We start from the raw sequence: 20,663 nt of genomic DNA, 5'->3' as shown, positions 1-20,663 counted from the left end.
AGTTGATTTCAGAAGGTCAACTCCATATTCAAATTTCTTAATTCTTAAAGTGCTATTGTGCTTTGTGGCAGTATACGTCAGAAAGTACTTATAAGATTGTATTCCCCTCGGGCAACATGGTAGTGCTGCATATTTGAACAAGTACGTTTGGAAATCTCAGGTTCAAGTCCTAACTAGGGAATTTATAATCTTAGCAATAATGTAGAGAGAGGAGCTGAAGGAAGCTGACAAGATAGTGTGAAGATCGAAATGACAGCCTAGGTCAGACCTCAGCTGGAATACAGCAATCTGTTTTGGATAATGGTATTCCCTTTTTGGTTGCTATTATGTACCATAATAGTGACCAGCTCATGACTGTAGAATGTGTGGCCTGAGGGAGAACCTTTGCTCAAAGGGAATAAGAGGTTTTTTGTCCTTTGGGGAGGAGAACAAAAAAAAATCCAAATGCAAGTTTGGACAAGAAACCATAGAAAATGTTACCATACTTGCTTCCTATTTTCTCAATTGATAAAACTGTGTGTTTCTATGATTTCATGTATTGCCTCAATTATAAGACACTTCTCTGTGGTTTTTCTTGCTGCTGTTGTGTTATTTTTGTAGTGAGTATATTGAGCTGGATGTTTCACAAACAAATGACTAGTTTGAATGGGTGTACTTCAGTTTGTATCATGAATTCAACTGCTCTGTGTGATCTTTAAACTTGAGTACATAGTTTTTGATATGTATTTAGCACAGTTTATTATTTTTTTTAATTAATTCACCTTCAGAGCAAACTTGATTTTATAGTGTAGTCACAAGGATTGAGGTTAAGCTCTGTTGGCTTGGGTGGGGGAGTAGGTTGGCAGTGGTGGTGATGACATTTATGAAAGCTGGAGTGCAGTACTTGTGCAGGAACCGCTTACTATATCCACTAAAATAGGAGTCAGGAATAGAAGTTAGTTTCTCAAGATTTTGATGAGAATGAAACTGAGGGAGCAGGAGGTTGTTCTTATGAAAGGGTGAGCTTGGAGAGGGTAATAGAAAGATGGGAGAGTAACTGGAAACAGGTGGGGATTTAGGGCAGGCTGGGATACAGCATTGGGGGCTATATTTGGCTTTGTGGGCAAGGAAAAAACAGCAGAGGCCATTGGATTGCTGGCTTCTCTATTCGATACAAAGAAGATTATGACCTCCCCACATGATGGTAAAGATGAGGGAGGGGCTCAAGGAGGTGTCAAAGAAAAGGAACCAACATTTGTCTTTACCTTCCAGACTGAAGCTAGAATGGTGGGCAGTTATAATAGAGACCCAGTCAACCTCTATTTGTTTGTGGATGTTAAAGCCATATATAGCAGACGTGCTCAAGTTTGTGACCTTCAGATTTCAGGAAACGAAGAAGGTAACCCTTATCGGAGAACAGTAAGGGAAACAATCAGCATAGGAGTTGGTGAAAGTTTTGTTAAGGAACAAAATCTCAAAGGTGGAGGTGAGAGGATTGAGCAAATCAGACTCCAGAGGAGTATGGAGGTAGAAGCGTCACATGTGACTTGCTGGTGGAAATGGTGATGGCATTGCAGAAATTATATAGCCTGGCAGGGAGCCTGTAATAAAGGTTGCATTTAGTTTTGTAAGAGACCTATAAGCCTCGGTGGTCTTATTGCTACTGAATTCAAGGCACTCATCTTGAAATTTATACAAATTGCAAAACGGTTGTGGCAGTTGTTTCAAGTTTCCCTTTGGGATTTGAGCAGCTTAGCATTTACCATTAGCTGTGCCATAACAGGAACACAAGAAATACAAGCAAGAGGAGACCATACTGCCTGTCAAGCCTGCTCGCCATTCAGTACAATCGTGGCGGAAATTGGGCTTTAACTCCATTTTCCCGTCTGCTCTCCATATGCTTTGATTCCCTGCGAGACCAAAAATCTGTCTATCCTAGCCTTAAATTTATTCAATGATGGAGCATCCACAACCCTCTGGGGTAGATTCACAACCATTTGAATGAAGTAATTTCTCCTCATTTCAGTCCTAGATGATTGGCCCCCTTATACTGAGACTGTGCCCCAAGCTTTAGACTGAGTGGAGAAAGGTTAACCAAATATTCTGTTAAAATTGCTTGGGAAGGAAAAGCTGATCATGTTTTGTGCAAAAATCCCTCTGATAGTGCAAGGTTCTGCTTTTGTGGCGATGTGAACTTCATAATATCACTGCTGGGGAAGGTTCAAATAAAATGTTCTTTAGTGAAGTCAGGAAATATTTGTGTTGATTCAACTAGAGAGGTGGAAACTAATAGCTTTTTCCATTCAGGATGTAAAGCTTCATAATTAAGATATTGATTGTGAATTCAAGGTCATTTTAGCCATTGCCCATCCCCCAGAGAAATCATTCTGCCAATGACAGCAGAATATAAATTTCCAGCTTGACAATGAAAGAATTGCATTGACCTTGATGATATGATGAACGCTGCAGCTATTGACTCCTCTAAAGGTATGCTGCATGGCATCACCTTGCCCTGAGATCTTTGTCAGTGTAAAGATTTCACAATAGACAACATAGTGCTTGTGCTGTGAAACACTTCAAATTGCCTAATCGTGAAATTTTGACAGCATGATATGCAGTACAAATGTTCTTGTTTTTATAACCATGTTTATATATTTTGCCAAATTGAAGGTTTTAACGTTAAATCAAATAGCCATGATCTAAATCTCATGAGGCACCTTTGCTTTTGTATTGGAGCAGTTTTTAACCAGCAAAGTGCACTGTAATGATTAATGTTGAAGATGAATGAAAATGAAGATACAAAAGCATAATTTTAATATGTTCGTTTCGTCATGGTTAATGTTCTGTGTTAAGTATTTATTTGTCCCTATATACTGCCTTTAGTAGTGCATGAACCAAGGCAAAAGGTAGGTTTGTTTCTGACTAGGTATGTATGTCTTCCTGATAGAAGACAGTTGTGTGTTTTTCTTGACAATGGGCATTTATAAGAATTGTCAACGCAAATTATAAAAACATTTGCACTCAAAATGCCAACTGTACATAATTGTAATACCAACTGCTTTTAATCCAACGCTTGAGACTATTTCAATGTTTTGTTACTTTTACTATTGTGTGAAAGAGTAACCACCCCAAAAAAACTCATTTGCAGTGAGATAGTTTTACTAAGGTAAAGCTCCATTGGATAGACCCTGCCATCGCTCCTCAAAACTGGATTTTTAACTAACAATCTGTTAATCCTGTTGAAAGCTCCAATTAATACAGCATTCATTGTCTTTTGGGAGTGGGAAAAAAATCCAGATTTCTACAAACTTTTGTTTGGATAAAGCTTTACCGATTTACAGTCTGAATAACATTGGATCTAATTTTAAGATCATACCCTTTTGGTCTTGATTCCCACCTGTGAACATAATTTCTCTCTTAACCTGTTTTTTTTTTACATGTCAATATTCCTCTGCCTTTTGTTCTCAAGGGAGTGCAAGACAAATTTTACCACTTCATAATTTAACCTTCATAAATTGGGTAAAATTCTGGTGAATCTGCACTGCACCCATAACAAGGCCAATATATCATGCTTGAGGTGCGGTGCCCAAAAAGGAACACACTACTCCAGATGGAATCTGAACAAAGCTCACAAATCTTGTGTGTTAGGTCCTAAGTTTCACAACTCCTACAAAACTCTTGCACAACAAGCTTGGGAAATTCCTTTTGTGTACAGTGTAAGGGAATCAAAAAGCATCTATATAAAATATTTTTATGACATTTTGATCACCAGGGCTCATAGTACGCAGTCATAAAAATATACCCTAGCTTTTTATGCTAACATAAAATTCAAACATGAAGCCTTTTTACATTATAGTATAATTTATCATGTTTATACACTTCAAGTGGCATTTTGTGCAAGTAACAACTGTACCACTGCGTTATATGGGTGAATTATTGTGGCATTGCTCATTTTTCTACTGAAATATTTTTTCTTTAAACATCATTTATTTCTAATTGACATTGAAGGGTTAAATTCATACTCTCAGCTTAATTTTTTTTATAACTTGTGCTATATGTCCTGGTGAATGGCAGTTTTTGAAATTGACTTTTGCCAGTAAGCCCTGTATCATTTGACGAGAGCACTCATTGCTTGCACCTTCTACAGCATTATATAGAGCAGGTGTATTTCTTTTTTCAATTAGCTTATCTTTTTCATTCATGTGGTTAATTTTGTTGCAGCTCTGAAAAACCTTTCACCTCAAGGTTGCTTGTTGTTCAAGTGTTTCAGCATTTATGGCCCAGCTTTCTTTTATGTTGGCCTTCATACTGCTGCATACGTTGCTCTTCGCCCAAGCCAGACATACCTGCCAATGTGACATTTGACAATGCTGAGGCCTTGTGGACAAATTGTCCTTGCTTTGCCAGCCCTTCAGTGTCAGCTGCTGTAGCTAGTAGGTCAATTTGCTTTTTAAACTTTGAAATAAATATAACCTGAGGCTGTCCCTAGTACACAAAATAATTTCCTCATGAACTGGGGAGGAGCATTGGAAATTGTTGCATGATATAATAGTTTAGCTCAAAAACCTTTCACTTTTGTGTCCTGGGTTTAGTTCAGGTCCAGGGGGAAGATCTTCTCTGTCTGCTGGCTGTAAATGCCCTGTGAATTGCCTGGACAGTTGAAATCCATTCCCCTAGTGTATGGATCCACAATACAAAATTGTTCCAAATGCTAAAATTCGAAATTTCACTGGAACTTAATACATGCTATGGAGAAGTGCCAAACAAAAGAAGGCAAATAGGGCCAGACTTGGCCTGTAATTGGTTTTAGCAACACCAACAACCTATATTTACATAGTATCCTTAGCATTATAAAACATCCAAAGGCGCTTTACAGGAGCATTATAAAACAAAATATCGTATCTGTCAGGAAGAGATAATGTATATAATGTTATTGGAAATTATTTTTTTTTAAATAGATGTTTAGTTGTGTATGTTAATTGGATTAAAGCCAGCTAGTCTGGGTGCTTTAATGTATACTAGTTTTGAGATGTAAACAGTAGGTAGAGAGTACATTTGCATTTTGTTGAATAGAGCATTCAAGAGTGGGAGTGAAATCTTGCACCTAGCTAGGAGAGACCAAGCAATATTGATACTGATAAAATTGGTACCATGAAAGGAGTTCAGAGGGCCTGGTGATACAGTGAGAATTTACATTCAAATGGGAGTGATGGGTATAACAGGAATTTTGTGTGTACAGGCCAGAGGCACGTAAGATCTAAGCCTGTAAGCCTGCAACAGTCTGCAAAGGAATCAAATTGAAAGGAACCTCATTTTGAACTCATAAGGTGAAAATGCTTTGCTTGGTGTCTGGTTAAGTCTATTGGTTATTGTTGCCTTGGTGGAGATTAATTTGGGAATTTGTTAAAAGCTATGATAGTAGTAATTTGTAGCCATGTATGTGTGTTTAATTGGTTGTAAATGTTTTATTTAGTTTGATCTAAAAACCCCTTGAGAACTGGTGGTCTTATTCTCTGAATTTAGAGTTACAACGCAAAACATACCAATTGAAAATACAGGTTATGACAGTTGTTTAATGTTTCCCTCTGGGATTTTAAATAACTCAACCTTTAACAACTGCTGTATCATAACAGTATCAAACCACAAAAGGAACGGTTAGGCCAGATGACCAAAACCTTAGGCAAAGAGGCAGGTTTAAAGGATAGTCTAAATGGAGGAAAGTCAAGTACAGAGGCAGCAAGGTGTAGAGAGGCTTTTCCAGAGTTTTGGGCCAGGCAGCTGAAGGCACAGTCACCAACCGTGTAACGACTAAAATCGGGGACGCTCAAGAGCCAGAATTAGAGTGCAAATATCTTGGAGAATTTAGGGACTGGAAATGATTACAAAGATGGGAAGTGATGAGGCCATGGAGGGATTTGAAAACAAAGATGAGAATTTTAAAATCAGGATGTCGCTTGACCAGGAGCGAATGTAGGTTATCGAGCACAGGGCTGATAAGAGAAAGGGACTTGCAGCGAGGTAAGGCACAGGCAGCAGAGGAGTGCATTGGAATAGTCAAGCCTTGAGGGAACAAAGGCATCAATGAGGGTTTCAGCAGCAGATGAGCTGAGTCAGGGATGAAGTTGGGCGATGTTATGGAGGTGGAAATAGGCAGCCTTAGTTGTGGCCTGAATATGCGGTCAGAAGCTTATCTCTTAGTCATGTGACATCAAGATTGTGAACAAAGTGGTTTAATCTCAGACTGTTAGGAGGGAGAGGAATTGAGTCAGTAACTAAGGAACAGAGTTCAGGATGAGGACCAAAAATCGTGGCTTCAGTCTTCCCGATATTTAACTGGACAAAATTTCTGCTAATCCAGTACTGGATGTCAGATAAACAGTCTGATAGTTAAGCAACAGTGGAAGAGTCGACAGAAGTAGTGAGGTAGAGCTGGGTGTCATCAATGTACACATGAAAACTAACGCTGTTGATGTCATTGAAGGGCAACATGTAGATGACAAACAGGAGACCAAGGATAGAACCTTGGGGAGGAGTCGTGGAGAAGCCATAACAAGTGATTCTCTGGCTACAATTAGATGGTTAAGAATTGTTCCACATGAGAGCAGCCCCACCCAGCTGGGTGACAGTGGATGGAGGTTGGTGAAGGGTGGTGCACTCAACCATGCCAAAGGCTGCAGATGGGCCGAGGAGAGAACGTTTACCTTAGTTACGGTCATATAGGATACGATTTGTGACTTTGATAAGAGCTATTTCAGGACTCTGGCAGGGGTGAAAACCAATTGGAGGGATTCAAGCATGTTGTTCCAGGAAAGATGGGAACAGATTTGGGAGGTACCGACATGTTCAAGGTCTTTGGAGAAGAAAGGGAGATTGGAAACAGGATGGTAGTTTGCAAGGTGGGGTCAAGAGTTGAGTTTTTGAGGAGAGGGGTGATGTTGGTAGATTTAAAGGAAAGAGGGACGACATTATTATCGACTAGCATGAGGATCAGGAGAAGTTAGTGGTCAGCTGTTTAGTGGGAAGAGGATGGAGGGATCGCAAGGCGGGTCTTATGTACGAAATTAACTCAACATGGGCGAAGCTTTGGAATTGGGTATGCTGTCCCTTTTCAGTTATAAAGATACAAATAGTTAATATGATAAAAGTAATTTTCATGGAGATCAGGTTTAAAACTGATGAAACAATAATAAGGAATAAATGCACTGTATTTGGATAGATACTTATTTTACATTTAACAAAGAAATCCTCAAGTCAGTGATTACTATGGATCTTCATTAGAGTTTAGTTTAGTCAGAGCAGAGAAATTTAATAAACTTGAGTTGCCCATGATACTGGGAACAAACCGAGCCCAGAAAATATAAGCAGACAATAATTTTCTTCAGTTGAATTGACTAAATAATCAGATTTACACTAAATTGGATTTGTCATGGACAGTAGTTGCAAACTCTATGCAACGTAACAGCTTCCTTAATGGTGTATTCATATAACAAACCCTTTGATGACCTGTTGGTTGGAGGCAATGATAGTTGTACTAAGCTTTAGTACAAACCAAAAGGCTGCAAAGTTCAATTCCCGATGGATGCTGACTTAGCTGATCCCAGCGAAGGCAGCAGGTGGAATGCTGCAGTTGCCTTCAGACCAGAGTAGATGTGGCGCTGAGTTGGGGGGAGGGGAGACCCTTGGAAAATCACTCAAGTGTTTGAACGTATAATTATTCACGATTCCTGATGGAAATACTTTGTGAACTTTGATAATATTATCTGCTGGCATCCATGAACCTATATTACGCAAGAAATTCTCCTTTTTGTGTAGGAGGAGAAAATTGGCCCAAGATAAAATACATGACAATATGAAGCAGAGTTGCCCAGCAATTCAGACCAGCTGTATTTGTCATTTTGATCTGACTGGATCCGTATCATCTTTCCGCTACCTTTTTGAATCTTTTAGTTTGTGTTACAATTCTTGAGCTCTGATTGTCTAAGGGAAAAATATGAATTCCTGCTATTTTTTATTTATTTGTTCCTAGGATGTGGACATCACTGGCTAGGCCAGCATTTATTGCCCATCCCTAATTGCCCTTGAGAAGGTGGTGGTGAGCTGCCACCTTGAACCGCTGCAGTCCATATGTTGTCGGAATGTCCACAGTACTGTGAGCAAGAGAGTTCCAGGATTTTGACCCAGCGGCAGTGAACGAATGGTGACCTAGTTCCAAAACAGTGTGGCTTGGAGGGGAACTTGCTGGTCATGGTGTTCCCTTGTGTCTGCTGCCCTTGTTCTTGTAGGTGGTAGAGCTTACTGGTTTGGCAGGTGTAATTGAAGGAGCCTTGGTGAGCTGCTGCAGTGCATTTTGTAGGTGGCACACATTGCTACCACTGTTCATCGATGCTGAAAGGAATGAATGTTTGTGGAAGGGGTGCCTGGATGGTGTCAAGCTTTGAGTGTTGTTGGAGCTGCACCTATCCAGGGGAGTGAAGAGTATTCCATCATGCTCCTGAATTGCACCTTGTAGATGGTGGACAAGCTTTGGGGAGGCAGGAAGTGAGTTACTCGCTGTAGGATTCCTAGCTTCTGACCTGCTCTTGCAGCCAAATAATTTATGTGGCTAGTCCAGTTCAGCTTCTGGCCAATGGTAACCCTCAGGGTGGTGTTAGTGGGGGATTCAGCGATTAGTAATGCCATTGAATGTCCAGGGCCGATGGTTAGATTCTCTCTTGTTGGTGATGATCATTGCCTGACACTTATGTGGTGCAGATGTTACTTGCCACTTGTCAGCCCAAGTATGGATATTGTCAAGGTCTTGCTGCATTTGAGCAAGGGCTGCTTCAGTGTTTGAAGAGTTGCAAATGGTGCTGAACATTGTGCAATCATCAGCGAATATCCCCACTTCTGACCTAATGATGGAAGGAAGGTCATGGATGAAGCAGCTGAAGATGGTTGGGCCTAGGACACTACCCTGAGGAACTCCTGCAGTGTTGTCCTGAGATGATTGACCTCCAACAACCGCAACCATCTTTCTTTGCGCTAGGTATGACTCCAACCAGCGGAGTGTTTACCCCATGATTCCCATTTATTCCAGTTTTGTGAGGGCTCCTTGATGCCATACTCGGTCAAATGCTGCCTTGATGTCAAGGGCAGTCACTCTCACCTCACTTCTGGAGTTCAGTTCTTTTGTCTATGTTTGAAACAAGGCTGTAATGAGGTCAGAAGCTGAGTAACCCTGGCATAACCCAAAATGAGCATCAGTGAGGAGGTTATTGCTAAGCAAGTGGTGCTTGATAGCACTGTTGATGACCCCTTCTATTACTTATGATCGAGTGTAGATTGATGTGGTGGTAATTGGCCGGGTTGTATTTGCCCTGTTTCTTGTGTACATGACATATATGGGCAATTTCCCACATTGCTGGCTAGATGCCAGTGTTGTAGTTAAACTGGAACAGCTTGGCTAGGGGAGCTGCAAGTTCTGGAGCACAAGTCTTCAGCACTATTGCTGGAATATTGCCAAGGCCCATAACCTTTGCAGTATCCAGTGCCCTCAGCCGTTCCTTCGAGTGAATCGAATTGGCTGAAGAGTGACATCTGTGATGCTGGGGACTTAGAGGAGACCGAGATGGATCACCCACTTAGCACTTCTGGCTGAAGATTGTAACGAATGCTTCAGCCTTAACTTTTGCACTGATGTGCTGGGCTCTTCAATCATTGAGGATGGGGAGATTTGTGGAGCCTTCTCCAGTGAGTTGTTTAATTGTCCACCACCATTCACAAATTGATCTGGCAGGACTGCAGAGCTTAGATCTGATCTGTTGGTTGTAGAATCATTTGGTTCTGTCTATCACTTGCTGCTTATGCTGTTTGGCATGCAAATAGTCCTGTGTTATAGCTTCACCAGGTTGACATCTCATTTTTAGGTCCTGCACTCTTCATTGAACCGGGGTTGATCCCCTGGCTTGGTGGTAATGGTACAGTGAGGTGATATGCTGGGCCATGAGGTTACACATTGTGGTTGAGTATAATGCTACTGCTGATGCCCCATAATGCCTCATGGATGCCCAGTCTTGACTTGCTAGATTTGTTCGAAATCTATCCCATTTACCACAGTGGTAGTACCCCACAACTCAATGGAGGGCTACCTCAATGTGAAGGCAGGACTTCATCTCCACAACGACTTTGCAGTGGTTGCCCCTACCGATACTATCATAGACAGATGCACCTGCGGCAGGCAGGTTGGTGAGGATGAGTTGAAGTACGTTATTCCATCTTTTTGGTTCCCTCACCACCTGCTGCTGACCCATTCTACCAGCTATCCCTTAGGACTCAGTCAGCTCGGTCAGTGGTGGCGCTACCAGACCAGTTATGGTGATGGACATTGAAGTTCCCCACCCAGAGTACATTCTATGCCCTTGCTGCCCTCAGTGCTTCCTCTAGGTGGTATTCAACATTGAGGAGTACTGATTCATCAGCTGAGGGGGCGCAGTATGTTGATAATCAGCAGGAGGCTTCCTTGCCCGTGTTTGACCTGATGCCATGGGGCTTCATGGGATCCGGACTGGATGTTGAGAACTCCGAGGGCAGCTCCCTGCCGAGTGCATACCACTGTGCCACCACCTCTGCTTGGTCTCTCCTGCCAGTGGGACAGGACCTGGAGAGGGATGGTGGTGTTTGGGACATGACCTTTAGGGTATTATTTGGTGAGAGTGACTGTGTCAAGGTGTCGCTTGACTAGTCTGAGACAGCTCTCCCAATTTTGGCACAAGCCCCCAGATGTTACTAAGGAGGACTTTGCAGGAACGACAGGGCTGGATTTGCCATTAAGATAAAAGCAAAATTGTAATGGTTCCTTGACCTCTCTGTCTCAATTTCTGGTGATAGACTGTCCACCAATATTCGTTACAAGCCTACCGACCCCCTCGACTACAGCTCCTCACACCCTGCTTCCTGTAAGGACTCCATCCCATTCTCTCAGTTCCATCACATCCGTCGCATCTGTTCCAATGATCCCACTTTCCAAAACAGTTCCTCTGACATGTCTTCCTTCTTCCTTAACCGAGGTTTTCCACTCAGTGGTTGACAGGGCCCTCGACCATGTCCGTTCCATCTCCCGCGCATCCGCCCTCACACCTTCCTCTCCTTCCCAGAAACATGATAGGGTCCCTCTTGTCCTCACTTATCACCCCACCAGCCTCCGCGTTCAAAGGATCATCCTCTGCCATTTCCGCCAACCCCAGCATGATGCCACCACCAAACATATCTTCCCTTCACCCCCCCGGCGGCATTCCGCAGGGATCGTTCCCTCCGGGACACCCTGGTCCACTCCTCTATCACCCCCTACACCTCAACCCCCTCCCACGGCACCTTCCCATGCAACCGCAGAAGGTGCAACACCTGCCCCTTTACTTCCCCCCCTCACCATCCAAGGGCCCAAACACTCCTTTCAAGTGAAGCAGCACTTCACTTGCACTTCCCTTAAGTTAGTCTACTGCATTCGCTGCTCCCAATGCGGTCTCCTCTACGTTGGAGAGACCAAACGCAGACTGGGAACTTTGTGGAACACTTTGTGGAACACCTTCGGTCTGTCCGCAAGCATGACCCAGACCTCCCTGTTGCTTGCCATTTCAACACACCACCCTGCTGTCATGCCCACATGTCCGTCCTTGGCCTGCTGCAATGTTCCAGTGAAGCTCAACGCAAACTGGAGGAACAGCACCTCATCTTCTGATTAGGCACTTTGCAGCCTTCCGGATTTAACATTGAGTTCAACAACTTCAGACCATGAACTCTCTTCTCCATCCCCACCCCCTTTCCGATCCCCCTTTTTCCAATAATTTATAATTTAAAAAAATATATTTTTTAATATATTCTTTTCCCACCTATTTCTATTATTTTAAAATTGATTTCCATCCATTGTTTCATCTCCACCTTTTAGCCTATTTTGATCCCTTCCCCCCACCCCACCAGGGCTATCTGTCACTTGCCCATCCTGCTTTCTATCCTTAATGTCACAATTAGCACATTCCTTGGCTAGTATCACCGCCATTAACATCCCTTTTTCCTTTTGTCTATGACATCTTTGGCAATCTCTTCTTTGCCTCCACGTGTCATTGGCCCTCTATCCAGCTCTACCTTTTCCACCCCCTTCAACCAGCTTTTCTTTCACCTCTTTTCTCTTTGTCCTTAGTTCTGATGAAGAGTCATACGGGCTCGAAACGTTAACTATGTTCCTCTCTGCAGATGCTGTCAGACCTGCTGAGTTTTTCCAGATATTTTTGTTTTTTGTTCTGGATTTGCCATTGTTGTTTTTGGTATCTAGGTCGATGCCTGGTGGTCTGTCCGCATTCATTCCTTTTTAATGACTTTTTAGCGGCTTGATGCAACTGAGTGGCTTGCTAGGCCATTTCAGAGGGCATTTAAGAGTTGACCACATTACTGCGGATCTGGAGTCACGTGTCGGCCAGACCAGGTGAGGACAGCAGATTTCCTCCCCTAAAGGACATTACTGAACCAGATGGGTTTTTATGACAATCGACAATGTTTGCATGGTCATCATTAGACTTATGATTTCAGATTTTTATTGATGGGATTTGAACCCGGATCCCCAGAGCATTACCCTAGGTTTCTAGATTACCAGTTAAGTGACAATATCAATACGCCGCCTCCCCCAATATCAAGAAACTGCTGAAGGCACCGGATACTGCAAAGGCTTTGGGCCCTGACGACATTTCGGCACGAGTACTAACAACTTGTGCCCAGAACTTGCTGCGCCTCTAGCAGGCTGTTCCATTACAGCTACAACACTGGCATCTAGTCGGCAATGTGGAATATTGCCTGGGTATGTCCTGGACACACGAAGCGGAGAATTTTAATCTGGCTAATTACCGTACAATTACCAATCTGTCTACTCTCAATCATCAATAAAGCGATGGACAATATCCAGGCTTGGGCTGACAAGTGGCAAGCAACATTTGCGCCACACAAGTGCCAGGCAATGACTCTCTCCAACATGAGAGAATTTAACCATTGCCCCATGACGTTCAATGGCATTACCATCGCTGAATCCTCCACTATCAACATCCTGGGAGTTACCATTGACCAGAAACTGAACTGGACTAGCCATAAAATACTGTGACTCGAAGAACAGGCATGAGGCTAGGAATCGTGTGGTGAGGAACTCACCACCTGACTCCCCAAAACCTGTCCACCATTTCCAATTCGGGAGCATGATGGAAAACTCTCCACTTGCCTGGACGAGTGCAGCTCCCACAACACTAGAAGCTTGACACCATCCAGGGCAAAGCAGCTCGCTTGATTGGCACCCCATCAACAAATATTCACTCCCTCCACCACCGACGCACACTGCCAGCAGTGTGTACCATCTACAAGATGCACTGCAGGAACTCACTAAGGCTCCTTCAACAGCACCTTTCAAACTCACGACCTCTACGACCTAGAAGGACAAGGGCAGCAGACACATGGGAACACCACCATCTTCAAGTTCCCCTCCAAGCCACTCACCATCCTGACTTGGAAATATATTGCTGTTCCTCCACTGTCACTGGGTCAAAACCCTGGAACTCCCTGCCTAATAGTACTGTGGGTGTACCTACACCACATGGACTGCAGCGCTTCAAGAAGACAGCTCACCACCACCACCACCTCAAGGGCAATTAGGGATGGGCAATAAATGCTGGCCCAGGCAGCGACTCCCACATCCCATGAATGAATAATAAAAAGTTATGACTCTAACCAGTAGAGAGTTTTCCCCCCGATTCCCAATAGCTTTAGTTTTGTTAGGGCTCTTTCAGGTCATATTTGGTCAAATGTTGCCTTGATGCCAAGGGCAGTCACCCTTGCCTCACCTCTGGAATTGAGTTCTCCTGTGCTTGTTTGGACCAAGGTTGTAATGAAGTCTGGAGCTGAATGCCCCTGGTGGAACCCAAACCGAGTGTTAGTGAGAAATCAGCTTAATCATACATAAAAAATAAATAAGGCACAATGTTTTGCTGCACTGAGCCTTTCATGGGATTGAAAATTAAATTGTACTGCGCAACATATGTCAAATTTAGTTTTCATTGAATATTAAATGTGGAGCAAAATTGTTCAGTTCAATTCTGCACTCAGGTTTTTTAAACCTAGCAATAACAATTTTTAACTGGAATCTAATGAGTAATATTTTTCAAGCCATGCAATTTCAAACTTTTGGGATTACATGGCAAAATTTATGTGTAACTTCCATTCAATTTTCACAAAATCGAAAAGTAACTTTGTAACTGCTTTAACAGCAAAAAGTCAGCTGCTCGGGAGTTTCCAATTACTTGATAGGCTTCTTTACTGAAGGGAAAACCTGTTTTGAGCGTGGGGGAGAGTAGCAAGTTTCATGTGTACACAAATTTTACAGCCTCAGTTCTCTTTTTGTTTTCTTGGCAAAAGTCACTTGCTAGCTTTGCCCTCTGTATTCCTGGCTGTAGAGAGGTGCTTTGTTTAACTGTTTCCATTTTCAGTGTTGTCATCTTCTCTAATTGACTTTTTACTATATATCATTCAATAAATAGTATTTCAAGAATTCAAATTTCAGTAGGCTGTAGTGTCTAGCCAGAATGCAAGACCTATCAGATGATAGCATTATTACGGTAAATTGGAATGGTATATTTCTAAGATCTAAACCAGCAAACCAGGAATTCTTGTTGACAAATGAGCAAAAAGAACATTTTAAAAAATTTAACCCAGCTATTTTGTCATTTGAATCACATCTTTATGTACACGTAATTACATTTGAAATGTTAAGGAAATATTTTTCACAGGTTTAACAACACACAACTTGCTCATTCAGTATGTCAGCACAAGATACATATTTCATTAAGATTCAACTCATTATAAAAGATGAAATAAATTATAAATTATTTGTTGGTAAATTGTTTAAAAGGATTGCATTATCAGTTTTCACTGGCAAATAGCTCCTGAATTTTGACTCTTCAGAACATTTAAAGAAAAAAGTTTGTTCAAGCCAATTAGTAGGATATGTTGCCACAACATGGGTGGGACTGGTAACTTCCTGCATAGTTTGTAATGACTGCAAACAACAAACTTTGAGCATTCCACTTTGGTTTAAAGCTGTCAGTCTAGCATATGTCTCTCTTTTTGTTTGTTTTTTTTAAATGTTGATAGCTACTTTGACATTTCAAAATGCTTTACTGCAAAGTAAAATTAACATCCAACTTATTAAGTCGGGCAATGAAACAGGAGTAAAGATAGCCTTCCAATTGGAGAGAGAAAACCACATGAAGGTTTTTTTTTCATGTCAGAATTTACAGGCGCAATGTCCCATTTGTGTGCTGATACTAGGCTCCATGCACAACTTGTACATTTGTGGAATACCATCTATAAGATGTTTCTTTGGGGAAATCGAGCCCGGGGATCACCCATCAGCAACCAGAGTATAAACATAGGCTCTGAAAACAGCCAGTTTCCAGAAAGACAAGTAAGATCAGTAAAACTAACTGTTGTTTGGAAGTGAAATAGTAGAATAAGGTGATGCGAAGGGGATGAAGTTCCTGAAATTTTCTGTTCTAGAAACAGTGGGTTGATTAGTTGGATTTTGCTTTTTACTGGGTGATGAGCATCAGGGGAGTAATCAAATAACACATTTAAAAATGCAGGGGATCGCAACAGATTCCCAACAGGCAAAGAAATGCATTGAAACGCATGCTGTTTGAGAAAATATTCATCACAACTTCGCACTCTGGTCAAACCATGGTACGGGCCCTGAAAACATTGCAAAGGCATCTGACACGGGGGCAAAATATTGTGGATGCTGGAAATCTGAAATAAAAACACAAATCCTGAAAATATTCAGCAGTTCAGTCAATATCTATGGAGAGAGAAACAGTTAATGTTGCACGTCAAAACTTTTCTTCAGAACTGCAAAATGTTAGACAAGTAACTGGTTTCAAGAAGGTGAAATGGGGGAGAGTGGAGAAAGAACAAAAAGGAAGGTCAGTGGCATGGGTGAAAGACAGGAGAGATTAAAGGATGAAAGAACTTGTACAGGGCCTAAGTGGGTGATAATGGGACTGGCAAAGAAACAAAAATTGTGTCCAGTTGAGGTATGAATGGCAGAATGAATAAAGGCTGCCATCCGAAAGCAAACACAGAAAAAACAAGACTAAGACCGAAACATGCGAAGAAAATTAAACAAAATGGGGTCAGAGATTACAGTCTGAAGTTGTTAAACACAATGTTGAGTCTGGAAGGCTGTAAAGTGGCCAGTTGAAAGATGAGGTACTGTTCCTCAAGCTTGTGTTGAGCTTCTCACTGCAGTCAGCCAAGAACAGAGAAGTCAGTGTGAGAGCAAGGTGGAGACTTAAAATGGCGGCCTATTGGAAGTCAGAGGTGAAATGCTTGGTTGAGGAAAAATAAATATGTATCAGAAGCATTGGTATGGAAAGTTACATCATCAGAACAGATGTAATGGAGAAGGAGGAAACAGGAAGAATACAGTGGTGTGCTGTAGGGAGCAAGGTATGATAGTATTTTATGGGATCACCCTGTAATTTTACTACTTGTCCCATAAACACTGGTTGGCTCTCCGGAATGCTTCGTCCTGTGTTTGTTGAGCAGCAACTGGAAGGTGGCTGTCAAGTCTCCTTTTCCTGCTGTCCTATTATTATTGTCTACGCATGCACATTGTGCTCCTGCACATGCACTGAAGTCAGCCCACTCAGCTACAGCTGAAGTCTGGAGGACTGGAGCCAGTGCTCTGAAAGAAAGCTAAGTTGCCAAAGTTTGCAGGGTTCAGTAGTTGAGGTGGGGAGGTGGGGATGAGAGTGGTGGAGTCAGAGTTTTGCCAGGCTGCTGGGCTAACCTGGCCAGGTGGCGATGCCACAGGAGTAGCAGGGCAGCTGGAGTCTTTGGGTTGGGCGGGTGGGGGGTGGGGGTGTAGGCTCTGGGTCAAGTAGGTTTTTGGGGGTGTGAATTAGAGCCCGAGTTCTAGGAATCTGCCACGCCCGGAGGGGAGAGGAGCTGCTGATTAAGTGAGTCACTTAAGATGGCTGCTTGCTTAGTGGAAGGGAGGGGTGTTGGGGAAGGTGGCTGCTCAGTGTGGGTGGCAGGAAGGAGTTGGAGGAAGAGAGGCTCCTGAGTGATTGAGGGCAGATTTGAGAGGAGAGGTTGCTGAGGGAATGAGTTGAGGAGAGGGTCTGCAAAATGAGGGTGGGTTGGGAAGAGGGGCTGCTGTGTATGAAGGAGGATGGAGCTGGGGAAGAGGGGCTGATGATTGAGGTGGAAGGGTGTTAAGAAAAGGGGCTGTGCGCACACCCTCTCTTTCCCACCCCCACCACCACCAGCCTCGCCAGCATCCCTCCCCATCCAAATTGTCCCTTATTTTATTTGTGCAGGTTTGGTTACCCTGGGGTGCCAGGAAGTGCAGTAGCTGTGGGAGTTAGTGGGGTTATTTGTTGCTAGCCTATTCCCAGCAATGTTCTGGAAAAAGAGGTGAGGGAGGGGCTCGAGTTGGACTGGGACAGGGGATGTTTACAATTCCCAAAAAAGGCAGGCATAGCCAGGACTCATGCATGTATCTTTAGCAACAACTTTTATTTGGAGGAATTGGGCTAAGTTGAAGGAGGAGTAAAAATAAAATGTTGGAAAAACTCAGCAGGCCTGACAGCATCTGTGGAGAAAGAAACAGAGTTAACGTTTAGAGTTTGTATGACCCTTCTTCACAGTCTCAAAACGTTAACTCTGTTTCTCTCTCCACAGATGCTGTCATACCTGCTGAGTTTTTCCAGCATTTTCTGTTTTTATTTCAGACTTCCAGCATCCACAGTATTTTGATTTTATCTAAGTTGAAGGAGGAGTTGCTCAATATGAGAGCAGGTTCAGCCAGGCGGAGGAGGGTGGTAGTGGTTGGAGTCTGATTGAGCCTTCGTTCAAGGAAAAAGCAGAGAACCTGAAGACCGTCCTGGTGGGTATGGGGTGTAGAGACATTGGAAATCCATGGCAAAGATAGTTATGGCCAGGAAATTGGAAACTATTGAAGTGACAGAGGACATTGGAAAAGTCACGGGTGTTAAGTGCGAAGAGACTGGACAAAGGGGCAAAAAGTAGTTGAGATCGGAAGAAATAAGAGGAGGCTTCTTGTTCCTGTGCAATTGTTCCACCATCAGTTACCAGTTGTTACCATCAGTAAGTTCCATAATATGTCTCAAATAACATGGCTCCACAATCTTAGTAAAATGAATGTGGCTTAGATTGAAACTGAAGAATTAATTTTTTTTAATTGATTTGAGTTCTCTGGCCTTTTAGTCTGTATAAATAAAGCATTATCAGAAAGGATCTTAGTGACTTGCACATATCTGAAGAAATCACTGCTGTCAGGTACACTAGACTTTTGCAGCAAAACAAAAACCAAACCACTGTTTCTTAGAAGCTTGGGAAGGTATCACAGCTGTGTAATAACAGCACCAGAATGCCCAATGTTGCTCTTCACTGAGCCCCAGTATATATTTGCTTCAAGTGTTGAATTAGGACATTAGTTGACACACACTGTTAAGCAACAAATCACCAAATACATAATTTCTTTTTGCTGCTTGTAGCTATGTTTAAGCTGCAGCCTGCATTTAACAGCTTATTTAGCAAACCTAGGAATGGAGTCATTTGATTACCAGATATTGATTGTTCTGTCATTTCTGATATTGTTTCCCCTAATTGAAGTGTGAAGTGTCAAAAAGGAATAGAATGCTCCTAAATTATAATTAATCCTGTTTACCTCACTTAAAATATCTGCTTTATATGGTGATAATATGCAAGAGCCAATTGCTCTGCAAGAGAAAGACTACAGAATGCTGCAGCACAGAGGGATTTGGGAGTCCTTGTGCATAAATCCCAAAAAGCTAACATACAAGTTCAACAGTTAATGGGGAAGGCAAATGGAATGTTGACCTTTATTTCAAAGGGAATGGAGTATAAAAATGGGTAAGTCTTGCTAAAACTACGTGAGGCACGAGTTAGACCACACCGAAAATACTGTGAACAATTTTGGCCCCCTTATCTAAGGAAAGATATACTCGCATTGGAGGCAGTCCAGGGAAGGTTCACACAACTGATCCCGGGCATGGAGAGATTTTTTTATGAGGAGAGGTTGAGTAGGTTGGGCCTGTACTCATTGGAGTTGAGAAGAATGAGAGGTGACCTTATTGAAACATGTAAGACTCTAAGGAGGCTTGACATGGTCAGTGCTGAGAGGTTGTTTCCCCTTGTGGGAGAGCCTAGGACCAGAGAGCATAATCTCAGAGTAAGGGGTTGCCCATTTAAAACAGAGATGAGGAGGAATTTCTTCTGAGGGCTGAAGAGGCTGGGTCATTAAGTATATTCAAAGCGGAGGCAGGCAGATTTTTAATCAGTAAGGGAATCGAGAGTTATGGGGACAAGGTAGGAAAGTGGAGTTGAAGATTATCAGATCTCATTGAATGGTGGAACAGACTGGATGGGCAGAATGGCCTACTCCTATGTCTTATGGTCATCAATCCTCTTAGAATTAATTTCTAGAGGCTTATGATGCCTTCCCCCTGTTGGATAACAAAACCAATTGATTATTACATTAAAATTACAATGTGTATAGACCAAAACGTGTGGATATCTAAATAAATCATATAGAAATGTTTGTATTAATTATTGTCTGCAGAAAACAGTCACATTATGCTGTCACATAGTTCCTGAATATTCTTTAGAATGAAGCATTTCAGTTTCTTGGAATGGGGGCTGGATGAATAATTAAGTACCAGTGTCAGTGCCAATATGATGTCATGCAACCTCCTGTTCACATGCACTGGAAATAGTAGATATGGCATTCAAATAAGTATGCAATTTTACTCGATTGCTGAAAGGAAAGACAGACAAATTGAACAGCGCTGCTATAGTCTCAGAAAATGCCAGGAATACAGAGCACGCCATTCCAAATATGGTGTTTTGCGTGCATTGAGCAGTTGATGTTGGTAGCATACCATATCCCAAACCTCTGTCAAAAGTACTGTCTGTAGGCGTTGGAAAGACTTCAATATACAACAAGTCGGTTCTGTATATGGAAAGATTTGGCAGGTTTGGCCTCTTCACTTTTCTGCTGAAGAAGGCGCTGCTGAGCAAAAGAGGCTCGTGGGTAACCATAAGGAGCTGGAGACGTAGTGAATAAATGAATGGGTAGGGGAAAATAGCTCATACCAGTCATAGCTGCTGCTGTGCATAAATAGAGTTCATAGTGCAAACCCCTATCTTGCCATGTCTGATGAGGGCATTAAATATTTTACAGTACTGCACCTTCATCCTCTGAGAAGTGATTTACTCAAGAAGGCCTGCAGCAGGACACACATTCCTTGCTGCTGGACCGACACTGATTCTGAGGCAAAAGCCCTGCTCTTTGCTCATTAAGTCAGCTGCATGAAGAAAATTTCAGCTACTTGTCTGAACATTATAACATGAAGATTATATTGAGAATCGCTGAAAATTTATTTTATACCATTTGCAAACTTAGGAGATTTCACTTATTACAGTCTTGTTCAAGTCATTAATTTATATATAAAGAATAGCAGGACTCCCAAAACCCAGTGGACCTTTTGGATACCATGCTCTTGTCAATCAGAAGAGTTTCCATTGATGACTGCCATCAATTTATAGCTTTTTACTCTATTTAACGTTCAGCA

The 20,663-nt window shown here is 42.3% G+C and overlaps 1 protein-coding gene across 3 annotated transcripts in view; it reads left to right on the top strand.

The window, feature by feature from the left end:
* Positions 1-20,663, top strand: part of usp6nl (USP6 N-terminal like) — a 242,110-nt gene that overhangs the window by 132,449 nt on the left and 88,998 nt on the right. The window lies entirely within an intron of this gene.

This window comes from Cetorhinus maximus, chromosome 12, assembly GCF_964194155.1.
Source record: "Cetorhinus maximus chromosome 12, sCetMax3.hap1.1, whole genome shotgun sequence".
NCBI classification, from domain to species: Eukaryota; Metazoa; Chordata; class Chondrichthyes; order Lamniformes; family Cetorhinidae; genus Cetorhinus; species Cetorhinus maximus.
This window is presented reverse-complemented; position numbering and strand designations above follow the sequence as displayed.